The 12856-nt window shown below is 44.7% G+C and overlaps 1 long non-coding RNA gene across 1 annotated transcript in view; it reads left to right on the top strand.

The window, feature by feature from the left end:
* The first annotated feature begins 375 nt into the window (after positions 1-375).
* Positions 376-12856, top strand: part of LOC120879582 — a 37657-nt gene continuing 25176 nt past the window's right edge. The window contains exon 1 of the long non-coding RNA XR_005724831.1: positions 376-567. This is a non-coding gene — a long non-coding RNA (uncharacterized LOC120879582). The remainder of the gene's footprint in view (positions 568-12856) is intronic.

Genomic DNA, 12856 nt, shown 5'->3' with positions numbered 1-12856 from the left:
GCTTGAGTTCTAGAAAATTCATGGTGGCTGCACTGAGAGTGACACAGAAAGGAGTGAAACTATTTGCAAAATTCAGTGGGAAGGCTTTTAGTGGCCTGGGTAAGACTGATGGTGATAGGCCAGATTTGATTTTTTTTTATATTAATAGGAACTCTCAAGGAGACAGAAATGACCTCTAAGAAACTCTGTTAAAGGTGGGGAATTTTTTGGCTCCTGTAACCAAATCATGGAAATGCAAGGAAGCCACTGGCCCTGTCACAGCTGGTTTGGGGAATGGCATCCTGCCATCTCTTTCTATTTTTATTCTTATCTCTGGAAGTTAGCTGTTCACTCTTTCAGGCCTGGTTACATGACCTGTTGGTGTGGCTCTGAAATCATGTCTTTGCAGCGTCTGATGAAGCCAAGGAGTCCTGCTCTCTGTGATTCAGAACAGCTTCAAAATGTAGGGGCCCAGGAAAATCTGTTTTTGACCAGGCTTGGATCATATGCTTACACCTGAGCTCCTCTCTGGATGCAACGGGAGAAGTACTGTGTCTAAGGGATGTGCTCTCATCAGTGGTCAAGGAGGTAAGTACTATCACCAGATAAGCAGAGGGGAGTTTGGGGCAGTCCTGGGCAGACACAGAGGCATGGCAGAATAAACTGAACTTGGTGACTGATTGAGATGATTGATTGATTGTGGAGGAGGGACAGGAATGAGCCAAGGAGAGCACTTGGGAGATTTTCATTTGGGGTGATAGGGAGATTTCTAGTTGAGGGCATTCTCTTGAAAAGAGTAGAAGCAGGTTTGAAGTAGAAGACATTGAGCTCAGCTCTGTACCTGGGGCATGCTGAAGAGCACATGGAACCTCCAACTTGAGATGCCCAATAAGAAGCCTGGTGCACAGGAGAAGCAACTGAGCTGGACAGAGACTTGGGAATTCTTAGTGTTGAGAGAGTCCTTGCAGCCCCAAGATTGGAAGTGATCTTCCAGGGAGAATGCAGACTGAGAAAAGAGGTGGCTGAGAAGGAGTTCTGGGGAGCACCAACCAGCAATTAGGATGATTGTGAAAGTCAGAAGAAAGAAAGAGTTTTTTCTGGAGTGGTAGGAAGGAGGAAAGCAGGACAGGATCCTAGTGTTATGTGAATTCTGGTTCACCATGGAGGGAAGAACTGTCAAAGAAGGATCAAAAAGCTGGTGGCAAAGGATGAGAGAGAAGATAACACATTCCAGTTCATGATGTCTCCAATGCTACATGAACCTATTAGCTGACAAAACAAGTAGTTTGTCACAGCTGCCAAAATGGGTTCTGGGAAGGAGGGAGAGGGAAGGGTACTGGGATTGATCAGGGTAGCCAGAGGAGGCAGGGTTTAAGTAGATTTTAAATATTGAGTAAGATTTCAATAGCTGGACAGTGGGAGTCAGGGGAGGAATTCCAGGTTGGGGGGTTTCATAAACAAAGGAGGAAACACAGCAGGAACCTTCAGGAGATATGCTTAACGTTGAGAACTGATGAGAAGTCATTTTAGGAGGGTGAGCTCAGGCCAGTGGGAGAGGGCCTTGAATGCCAAGCTAAGACATCCAATAATCAATTGTAGTTAGTAGGGAGCCTCCAAAGATTTTGACTATGCCCTATAAGAAATTGTCTTGTGTTATTATTTTTTCCCTTTCACAGCATATCTGTCAGACCAGTCCCTGTTACCTGCATTTATTTCTCTCCTATCACATTGTTCCTCCCCTTGCTGACTTTGTTTTCAAGAACATTCAGTGTGACTGACACTTCCTGAATGTCAGAGTTGATCTGGACCTATTCAGAAGCTTTCTCCAACAGGTAGTTCAGTTTTCTTTTCCTCCATCCTATTACTTCCAGTTACATCCCTCAGGGACTATGGGAAACAATTCCATGTTCTCCTCGTGTTTATGTTCTGAGGATGCTTATAGAGTTTCCACATTCCCTCTGCTTTGAGCTTAGCCAAGGTATACATGTTTAATTCTTTTAATCTCTCCCCCTAAGTCACTCCCTCTGGCCTCTTAATCATCCTAATTGCTCTTCTCTGAATGGCAGCCAACTCAGTGTGTGCCTCTTCCCTGTGAGGCCGTGAGGAACATACTATTCCACGTGTGGCCTCACTAGACCCATTTATTACCTCCCAGTTTCATCATCTGATGGTTGGGCATGTGAGGCTGTACCTCTCCTGCCCTGCCCCCTTCCCACAGCGCACCCTGGCCTGGGTAAATCCCTTATCTCGACAGGTTCTCTTTCATTTCCAGGTGGCCTGTTCCAGAGCTTGGAACCTGTGTTTGTTCTCCCCCAAGCTCCCATCCCTGCTGGCTTCTTCCCTGGGAAGGTGGCCTGGGACCAGGCCAAGGATCTATGGAAAATTGCAGCTAAGCTTGCATAAGTAAACCTTGGAAGAGGGGAGGCTGAGGAATGCCCAGAATGGAAGGATGCTGTGGCCTGTCCTGAGCTTTCCAGCCTGCCGAGCTATGAGCCTTCAAGAAGGTGCGACTTGAAGCAGCTTCTCTGTTTCCAATTATCCTTTTTATCTCTGCTCTGGCCCCTCTTGTTACCTAAGTGTTTTCATAGCTCTCAGCCATTACTGTTTAGCTTTGGGAGGATAAATGTGAAACCAAACAAATTATAAATATCCTGTTTCAAGATGTGTTATCACTCTGTGAATAGAATCCCCCAGAAGCCTGAGTCTTTTGAAAGCTCTAGTCTTTTTTTTTTTTAAGCCTTGGGAAAAAATCCTCTGCCCCTCTAAGGATGTGGTGGCAGAGGTTAAACTGCCTTTGAGAAAGTCAAATGTTTGGATTTCAGTGAAGGTTGACATGGAAACCCACCTGAGGCTTCCTCAGGCTTCTCGGGAGGAAATAAAACCCGAGATGGACATTCTTGTTACAAGAGGAAGAGCAGCTTCATGGGGCAGCAGGTGGGGCCCCCCATGTGACGGGGAGTTGGAATTGAAAGCCAGAGAGGGCACAAGGGGTGCGTGTGTGGGAGCCGGGAGCTGGCTGTTCTGGGACTTGTCAGGGCTGCAACTGGAAAGTTGATTTTTATTTTGTGAAGCCCTTCCTGTGAGCAGCTTGATAAACAGCAGTGGCCGTGGGAGCCCCTGGGGATGGCGGCTGGGGGCGCCCTCCTCTTCCCCTCCCGCACCAGTCTTGCCTCCTGACTGGTGACTGCAAATCCCAGTGAAGCGTCTCTCGCACCTCAGGGTTAATTGCTTCAATCATGTCTGCACGTCGTAGGTTGAAAATCTATGTGAAAACCACAGTGGAAAAAAAGGGGATTTCTGTTCTGTTTTGTTTTTTTACTTTTTGTTTTTCGGGATTTGTTTGGCTTCAGGGGTACTGGGGCGAGGAGGAGGAGAGTCGAAAGGGAGAGGAGGAAAAAGAACACGTGACAGAAGAGCTTGCAGGAAGAGGAAAGGGCATACCCTGCTGGCTATCTCCTTTTCTTTGATTCCTCTCCCACTGCCCACTGCCGGCCAGGGGAACCAGGGGGACCAGGGGTGCCAGGCTCATGGGATGCACTAACCCTTGCCCTCTAGGAGTCTTAGACTCTTCACCTCTACTTTGGGTACTTGTGGCTGCCCTAGAAATCTTGAGAACCTTTCTCTTAGGGATTTTGAAGCCCTCGTCCTTCGACAGCCCCTGTCTCCTGCAAGTCTGAGTTGTCTGTTCAGTGGAGGGTTGTGAGGATGCCCAGTTCAAGTTGAACCTCAGATCAACAGGGACTATATTGTATATGTCACATACACTAGTTTTTGTCTGTTTTGCTAAATCTGGCAATGCTAACTCCATGTGTATCTATGGTTCTTCTGGTTCAATTCCTGTCCAGATAGCAATTCTTTAAAACAGGAAGGGAGCATGCAATCACCAGGCCAGCCGTCAGGCACAACTTCCTGTCTCCCCCCCCCCCCCCCCCCCCCCCCCACCCCCAGATTGGTGCAAGTTCATCTTTAGGCTAAACCCTCAGGTGTTTTCTGGGACAGTCAATGGAGAGACTCGAGGTAGGAGAAAAGATCGAAGGGGCAGTAATTTAGGTCACCTCAGTCAGCACTGTTTGTAAGCACTGTTTTCTCATTTATTGGAGGCATTTGCAAGACGTGCTGTGAACATGAGAGTTAAATAGTAATCAGCTTTTGTAAGCAGCAACTCTAACTGGGGTTTACATTTGGGATTAATAGTAAACTCCCCAGGCCTTACCGACTGAAGAATGTAGTTGCCCAAATAAACAATATTTTCAATCAGGAGTTAGGACCAATCCTCAGAGCACACAGCCTCTTCCTAGCAAGGAGCGTTTCCCAACTCTGAAGTAATTTGTAATGTGCTAGGAAAACATTTTCAAAAAATGGATATCTTCGATTCCATAAAAGGGAAAACACTTCTCTCTTTTGAAGTAATAAATACCATTTGTAGCAGAATTCTTTCAGTTTGTATTTCTCAATTATTTCCTGATAATGCTAGGCTTAGAGTGCCCAAGTGGTGCCTACTGCCTAGTAAGGAAGAGTCTAATGGAACACTGTGGGCCTGGGGTTTACTGTCCTCTAAATGTTACACATTCTTCTTGGGACATAAAACTAAGAATGCCTCCCAGTTATTGGATTACTGTCAGCTTCATGGGGCTGGCCATTCAGACACTGAGGGGAAAGCGCCTCAGACAGTGGAATTGTGTTACATAGTCTTCCAGCAGCAGTGACTGTTCCTTCAGCCTCCCCAACCAAAAGGGTAGGATGAATTATCCACATTTCCTGAGGAATCCCAACTTTCCAGCTCACTGCCTTTCTCCGCTTCCCATCCTGACCTGGACATCACACGCTGGATTTCAGAGATACCGTACTTTGACTAGAAACATGAATGTGCCGAGAAGCACAGAAAATATGTTGTTGTTCTACTGGGAGGTCTCAGACGGCTCCAGGAGGACTCTCTTGAAAAGGCACCAGCTCCCGGCCAACTCCAAAAGTACTGCTCACTCTGCCCCCTGGTGCACGTGTGTGCGGCTCCTTCAGTAAAGAATTCCGTCCTCCCCACTTCCAGGGGATGCTGTGAGCAGCTCTGCAGGATCCTACCTCCCAGGGGCCCAGGGAATGTTTCTCACTCTGTGTGTCCTGTGCTTAAGGCGTGGGGAAACCAAAGACTTGGATTCCTTGCCAATTCATTCCTTCAACAAATATTTATTGGTTTCCTTCTGTGTCCACATCACTCTTCACCAAGCTGTCAAGGGAGGCAGGCTTGTGGATAAATGTAGGGTTCTGAATCATCGTGGGGTGTGGTGAGGGGAGACGGGTGGCAAGGAGCAGGGTAGGCTTGTGGGAGTTTAGCAACAGTAATGCTGCTGTGTGCCTAGTGTCCCAGACTGTGCCTGGCACCAAACAGACGCTCAGAAAATATTTGTTGAATCTATTTGAAGATGAGATATTCTGGGTATCTAAGTTTTTTGCTTCCCCTAAACTAACTTCTCTTTTCATCTCAGTAACTATCTCTTATAAGTACTACCTTAGTTAAAAGTGTGCACTAAGCAAAGCAGTTTTTTTTTTTTTTCCCCTTGGATGGTTAATAACTTGGTATCATATCAGACTCATCCTGATCTTGGATCGTGTCTGCCCAGTGGGGAATGAGTCCTCAGCCAGAGGCATTGTGGGTGATGAGCTGAGAATGTGCTGACCCAGGGACCGGTGGGGCTCATCTGAAGGAATCCCTTTTGTGAGCTTCTTTGTGGAGAGGCCGTATCTCCCTGAGATCCAGCATATGCTATTTTGGGTCAGAATTGGAAGGAGAGGAAATTAGTTAGCTAGAAAACTGGTTAACTTGTGTGTGCTAAGTTCGCTTCAGGAACGTTTGACTCTTTCCAACCCCATGGGCTGTAGCTCCTCGGTCCATGGGATTCTCCAGGCAAGCATACCAGAGTGGGTTGCCATTTTCTCTTCCAGCTGATCTTCCTGACCCAGGGATCAAACCGGAGTTTCTTACGTCTTCTGCACTGTCAGGCGGGTTATTTACCACTATCACCACCTGAACTTCCCTGGGGAGTCCCTGCTAATTAAGGCAATGGATGTATCCAGCCCATGGCAATATGCAGGTGCTTTAGGTTTGCTTGAGTAAAGTGGATGGGCCTCTCCTCAGTCTTTGGCTTGTAAGAATGTTCTGGGAGAAGCTTATTAAATCCATGTGACTGGTTGCTCACCCTATATGAAATTTTCAGTTTGCCCAAGACCTGACATGTGAGATAATGCTACTGACTTTTCAAGCAATTAAATATTTTTCAAGCAATTAGACGTTGAAGTCTAGAATGTTCCACAGTGCTCAATGTGGTGGGAGAGGGAGACGGGCGGTGGAGGGGGGGCGGAGTGGAAAGGGCTCTGCCTTTCCCTGGTGGGAGCTTGTGGTGCAGTTGGGTAATCAGAACTAACACACAGAACCACCAAGCCCTGTGTTAAGGAAGAGTAGAGAAGGCAGAGAAAGGCATGGGTCTTAGGAGCTGGAGAGAGTTGGAAGGCAAGGAGGGACTTGAGCTGGCAGTGTCACCGGCAAAGCCCATTAACAATTCCTGGGAAATATAAAAAGGAATCTGAGTAATGAAATAAGGTCTAAACTTAAAAAAAAAAATCCTTTGTGCTGAGTCTGGTTTCACTTGCTCATAAGGGGCCACATGCAGAGGCCCCGCACCCAGCCCTTTAGACCAGAGTTTCCGGTGGGAGATAGCTGTTTCCTATAACTCAGTTCTGGCCAGGCCTGTGCAGAAGCGCTGAGCACAACGCTCCAGTCAAGATGGTGGCGGTGGCCGCAGGCAGCGTGCAGAGGAGTGCTCAGCGCGGCTCTCTGGAAGCAGAGCAGCGCACTTGTGCCAGCCCCGCGAGAACTCCGCCCCTCTGGCGAGATCCCTATAAGGCAGCCGGGCCCACAACCTGTGGGATGCGCTTGTGCTCTAGAGCTCGAGCTTCTGGCTGTCCATTCTCTGAGCTAAGAAAGGTTTCCTTTGCGTCTGCACCGGACTAGTTCTCGCTGGCCTGAGATACCCGGCAGGAGGTGTCTTGTTGGAGTCCAACTGAAAAGGGTCAGTAATGGTAGGAGGAGGCCAGGCAGTGGGCTAAGAGAACTGAGTAGTGGGATCCCAACGTCCTCACAGCAGCTCCGTGGGGGTTGTACCATTGTTGCCCCCTTTTGCATGTGAGAAGCCGACCTTACGGAAGTTAAGTAACCTGCTCCTTGTCACTCAGCGAGTGGAGGTGAAAAACAGTTGTGCAGAAGGTAAGGGTGGGTGAAATTGTAGGTTAGTGAAAAAAAACACGATTTCCTCTCCCCCTTCTCTCTTTACAGCGCAGATAATAATAACCACCTTTCAGGATTGTTTGGTGGGATAAATGAGAGGGTTTGTGAATGTTCTGAGCTGCATGTGCTCAGTGGGAAGTCAGGCCACATTAGGGCAAGGGAGGCGAGGACAGACGTGGCATGGAGGGAACTCTGACATGACTAATGGCAGCCATGGGAAATAAATTTGGAAAGGAAAAGGCTCTGGTTCATAGACGGCTTGCAACCTGAGAGAGGGTGGGGATTGATGTGGCCTAGATACTTTCATAAAAGGGATTGTTCTCTTCTTGTTTTTAAAATAGTACATACTCATGAATATTTTAGAGGAAAAGACCCAAGAAAGTATAAAGATGAAAATAAAATAATTCTACTACCCAGAGATACCCACTTAGAGCCTTTTTTGCGTTATCTAACTTTGATCCTAACTTTGTGAAAGGTGTTATAAACTAGGAAATTAAGATATTAAAGTTATGAAATAGTGTTTCTATGCATGATAGGTACATAAATACAGTATTCTTTATACTGTAAAATAAGTCCTGCTTTTTTCAGTTTGTTGTGAACATTTTCCTCATCACTAGATTTAAAAAAAATTTTTTTTAAGGCTATAGAATGTGAACCATGATATACCTAACAGTTTCTCTGTTGTTATTTGTTTCCAACTTTTCACTATTAGAATTAGCACTGTGATGGATATCCTTATACAAAAGCTTTACTTGCATTAAAAATTATTTATTTAGGCTGAATTCCTAGAAACAGAGACATTAGGTCAAAGAGTATAAGTGTTTTTAAGATTCTTGATTCATATTGCCAAATGGCTTTCAAGAAAGCTTGAATTCATTTATACTCTCATCAGCACTATATGAGAGTTTCCATTTTATGGGCCTTCCATTTCATGGAAACTTTGCCGACAGTAAGGTCTTTTTTTTTTTTTTTTAACTTTGTCAATTTCAAAGAAAAAAATGGTATCTTGTTTCAATTTGTATTTTTTGGATTATAAGTGAGGTACAAACAATTTTTTGTACCTAGTTTATTGGCCATTTGTATTTGTTCTTTTGTGAATTTTTTCTTTGTTTTCTTAGTCATTATTCTAAAACAGCCCTTTTCAATAAAGACCTAACATGAGCCATGTATGTAATTTAAAATTTTCTAGTATCAACATTAAACAAGTAAAAAGAAACAGGTAAAATAATTTTAATGAAAAGTTACTTTAATAATAAAATTTTTTAGCTGAATAGACCCCAAATATTACCATTTAACACTGACACTAGCCTTGTTTCAAGTCTTCTTGTGGTTAGTGGCTACCCTATTGGACAGTGCGGATTTAGAACAATTAGATAGAACTAGCATAGAATGTTGGAGAAGGCAATGGCACCCCACTCCAGTACTCTTGCCTGGAAAATCCCATGGACAGAGGAGCCTGGTAGGCTGTAGTCCATGGGGTCGCTAACAGTTGGACACGACTGAGCGACTTCCCTTTCACTTTTCACTTCAAGCATTGGAGAAGGAAATGGCAGCCCACTCCAGTGTTCTTGCCCGGAGAATCCCAAGGACAGGGGAGCCTGGTGGGCTTCTGTCTATGGAGTCGCACAGAGTCAGACACGACTGAAGCGACTTAGCAGCAGCAGCAGCAGCAGCATCGAATGTTAGTATCTCTGATATTTATGAGACCTTCATAAATTCAGAATTTTACCTTTTGTCTGTTGTACCTGTTATAACTTTTTCTAGTACATCACTTGCCTTTTTTTTTGGATTACGTATTTTAAAATTACATAGACAAATCTTTCATTCTTCTGTTGTTTCTTCCATTGTTTTTTAGATTTACCCACTCTCACATCAGCTAATTTTTCACCTAGATTTTTAATGGTTTAATTTTTAATGTAATTATTTAATTCCAGAATTTGTTGCATTTATTTTTAGTCTACCTGACTTATCAAAAAGGTCGCTCTAGTTTTATGTCTATTGACTTCTTATAATTTTTTATTTAATTTTTTTAGACTTGGCTAGGTTTTCATTGCAGTGTGCAGGCTTTCTCTATGGTAAGAGGGAGGTACTCTCTCCTTGAGGCACTCGTGTTTCTCATTGCAGTGGCTTTTGTTGCAGAACATGGACTCTAGGGCTCTCAGGAGTCATTAGTTGTGGTGCCCTGGGTTAGTTGCCTGGACATATGTGGAATCTGCCCAGACCAGGGATTGAACCCATGTGCCCTGCATTGGCAGGCAGACTCCAACCACTGGATCACCAGGGAAGTCCTCTTTGTAATTTTTAATTGTTTCTATCTTATGTATTTTGATGCTTTGTTACTTAGTAGCAGATCCCAATCATTGATCTTTATAAAGGAATATGATCTTCCTTGTCCTTTCTAATGTCTTTTGCTTTAACTTTCAATTGTTTGAAATCAATATTGTCATACCTGGATTTGGTGTCTGCATTTGCTTAAGAAATCACTGCCCAGCCTTCAACTTTTAGCTTTTCAATTTTATTTTGCACAAACGTGTGTGTGTGTACTCAGTCATGTCCAACTCTGCAACCCCATGGGCTGTAGCCCACCAAGCTCCTCTGTCCATGGGATTTTTCCAGGCAAGAATACTGGAGTGGGGTGCCATTTCCTTCTCTAGGGGATCTTCCCAACCTAGAGATTGAACCCATGTCTCTTGTGTCTCCTGCATTGACAGGCAAATTCTTTACCACTGGTGCCACCTGGGAAGTTTTGTGGGAAAGGGATGAAGAATAAGGGGTAAAGAGAATATACCAGCTGTCTCTTAAAGATGCACGAGCACCTTTGTCTTAAAGGCCACTGGTGAGAACTTCTTTCATGGGGATACCTAGGTGAAGAGTAGGTGATGGTTCCTTTCTTGGAAGCCGTCACCTGGCTATAGATTCTTACCAGAGAAGAAGAAAGAATTGATATTGGGGCGAGGGGAGGGTGGTGGCAATGAGAAGTTTCTGCCACACCAATAGTAGGGTTGTCTCTGCCTCCATCTGGTCTGAAGCACTCTGGATCATGGGATCACCCATTTTTCTATATCCCACCTTGTTGTAGGCTGGGAGCAATAGTCCTAGAAGGACATAGTAGGGGACACACTTAGGATAGTTTTGAGGATACGAGGGGAATGTAATGTGCTACTCCAAAAAGCAGTACAGTGACAGCTGCGTGATTTTCTGAAGTACATTCCAGAATGTCATGCAGGAAGTGGGAAAGAAACATGTCTGCCTTTCAGACTGTGGTTTGTTCAATTTTAAGTGGCAAAAATTTGTCACCTTCTATTTTTTGTTGTTTTTTAGTCACTTAGTCGTGTCCAACTCTTTTGCGACTCATGGACTGTAGCCCACCAGGCACCTCTGTCCATGGGATTTCCCAGGCAGGAATAGTGGAGCGGGTTGCCATTTCCTTCTCCAGGGGATCTTCCTGACCCAGGGATCAAATCCACGTCTCCTGCATTGGCAGGTGGATTCTTTCCCACTGAGCCACCAGGGAAGCCCTTATCACCTTCTATAGAATTTCTCAATTCAGTTCCAAATGTTTTGTGATTAGTAGATTGTCCTTGCATACTTTAGAAACTTGCAAACTTCAGATTGACAATCCCGGTTTTAGTTTTTCTTGTATGTATGTATATGTATGTCTTTCATACATATACAGGCATTAGGAATTGTTAATCAAACATTACATGTTTTTTCTCCTGTGTTAATAATTCATTTTTGACCGGAAGTTGACATCATGAAAGCCATGCTTCAGAAGTATGCCTGACTTTACAAAAGATGTTTGGAAGAGATTGAGCTTGGAGGCATGTACACAGGCTGGGAGTCAATGGCAATAGTCTTACACTGAGGCAGTGAGACCCTTGATAGGATAGGGACATGAGGGATGGAGCAGAAAGTGTGTGTCCACGAACAGTTCCTCTCAAAGGAAACACTGAGTTTTTGTAAAAGACTGGACACAGCTGATAAAGAGAAAAGAGTTGACTTAATTTTTTTGTTTGGGTTGACAGAAATTCTGTGTGAAATCAGAAAATCTCACAAAAATATGAGAGGATTGGAAATCTGAGTTATCGGAAGATGTTGTTTTAATTTGGGATATGCTAAATTTGAGAGGTAAGCAGTCCATGTAGGGAAGAAACTGAAGATTAGCTTGTTCAACAGCCATTCTCTCTCCCTTCCAGGGGTCCTCTATCACAAGGTATAGGAAGATAACCAAACACACCTATTTCTCTCAGTCTTCTTCACAGATTGGCTATATGCATGTGACTTAGATCCCACAATTAACGGCACCTTGTGAGATTAAATTGCAGAATTGAGTACACACAGGCTTGGGGAAGAGGTTACCTTTGAGCTTGGGTCAGTAATTATATGCTGAGGGTAATGAAGTGGTAGCAGGATGGCTACTCAATGAGAGGAAGAAGAATGTGTTGGTCAAATATGCGGGGATTGTGTTAAGGAGATACTCTGAAAAGCATAAAAGGATTGATTAGATGCAATTGTGGGGCTCGTTGAAGCTAAAAGTCATGAAACTGTAAGGGCCATATCAATTGAATTTTGTCTTTTTTTTCCTTTGGAACCCAAAGCAGTGCCTGGTGGGGTAACATGATCTGTATTTGCTACGACTGCATTGTTACTGTTATTTTAAGTATTTTTTAAACAAGAAGTCTTTTTTAAAAGAGTCTGTTTATTATTGGCTGGGCTGGGTCTTCACTGCCGGGCAGGCTTTCCTCCGCTCTGCTGTGGTGCACTGGCTTCTTGCGCTGACTTCTCTTGGAGCATAGGCTCTAGGTCCTACAGGCTCCGGTAGCTGTGGCTCCTGGGCTCTGGAGCACAAGCTCAAAAGATGTGGCACATGGGCTTAGTTCCGCGGCCTGTGGGATCTTCCTGGATCAGGGATCAAACCCGTGTCTCCTGCATTGGCAGGCAGAAGTCTTTACTACTGAGCCACCAGGAAAGCGCCGCCCTCCCTTATTACTATTGATAATGTGACCTTCAGCAACTTGTTTAGAGTTTTTGAATTTTAGCTTCCTCCTCTGTAAGAAGAAGATCATCTTACATGTGTAACAGAGTTTGCTAGGATTGAAGCACCCTCCAAAGTGAGTATGCAATTACAGTTCCCTGCCCTGTCAATCAGATAACAGGCTAGGCAATTAAGATACAAAGCATATTACGACAAAATCCCTGCCCTCAGGAGCTCACATTCTACTGGGGGAAGCAGAGAGGAAAATGATGATGGCAGTACAAATAAAGTCTGTGATAAAAGTATCCAGCAGGTTCACCTCTGTTTTGTAGGACTGAGAATTGCAGAGGAAATCAGGAGGGATTCTCAGAGGAGGGCAGAATTTGCTCTGGGTCAGGAGGGTGAGTGCAAATGTAAGATAGAGAAGGCAGGGCAAGTGGGCAAGTCATTTCTAGCTGATAGAACAACGGGAGGCCACAGATTAAGTGATTTTATACCACAGCGGTGGCACAGTGGTGTGAAAATTCTCTGCCAGCCCGGGGGGAAGAACTAGTAATGTGTCAAGGTTGCTGGGGAGGAGAGGTAATCACGATCAACCCATTCATTGGTTCTGGGACTGGCTCTGT

This window comes from Oryx dammah, unplaced genomic scaffold (genome assembly GCF_014754425.2).
Source record: "Oryx dammah isolate SB20612 unplaced genomic scaffold, SCBI_Odam_1.1 HiC_scaffold_20, whole genome shotgun sequence".
NCBI classification, from domain to species: Eukaryota; Metazoa; Chordata; class Mammalia; order Artiodactyla; family Bovidae; genus Oryx; species Oryx dammah.
This window is presented reverse-complemented; position numbering and strand designations above follow the sequence as displayed.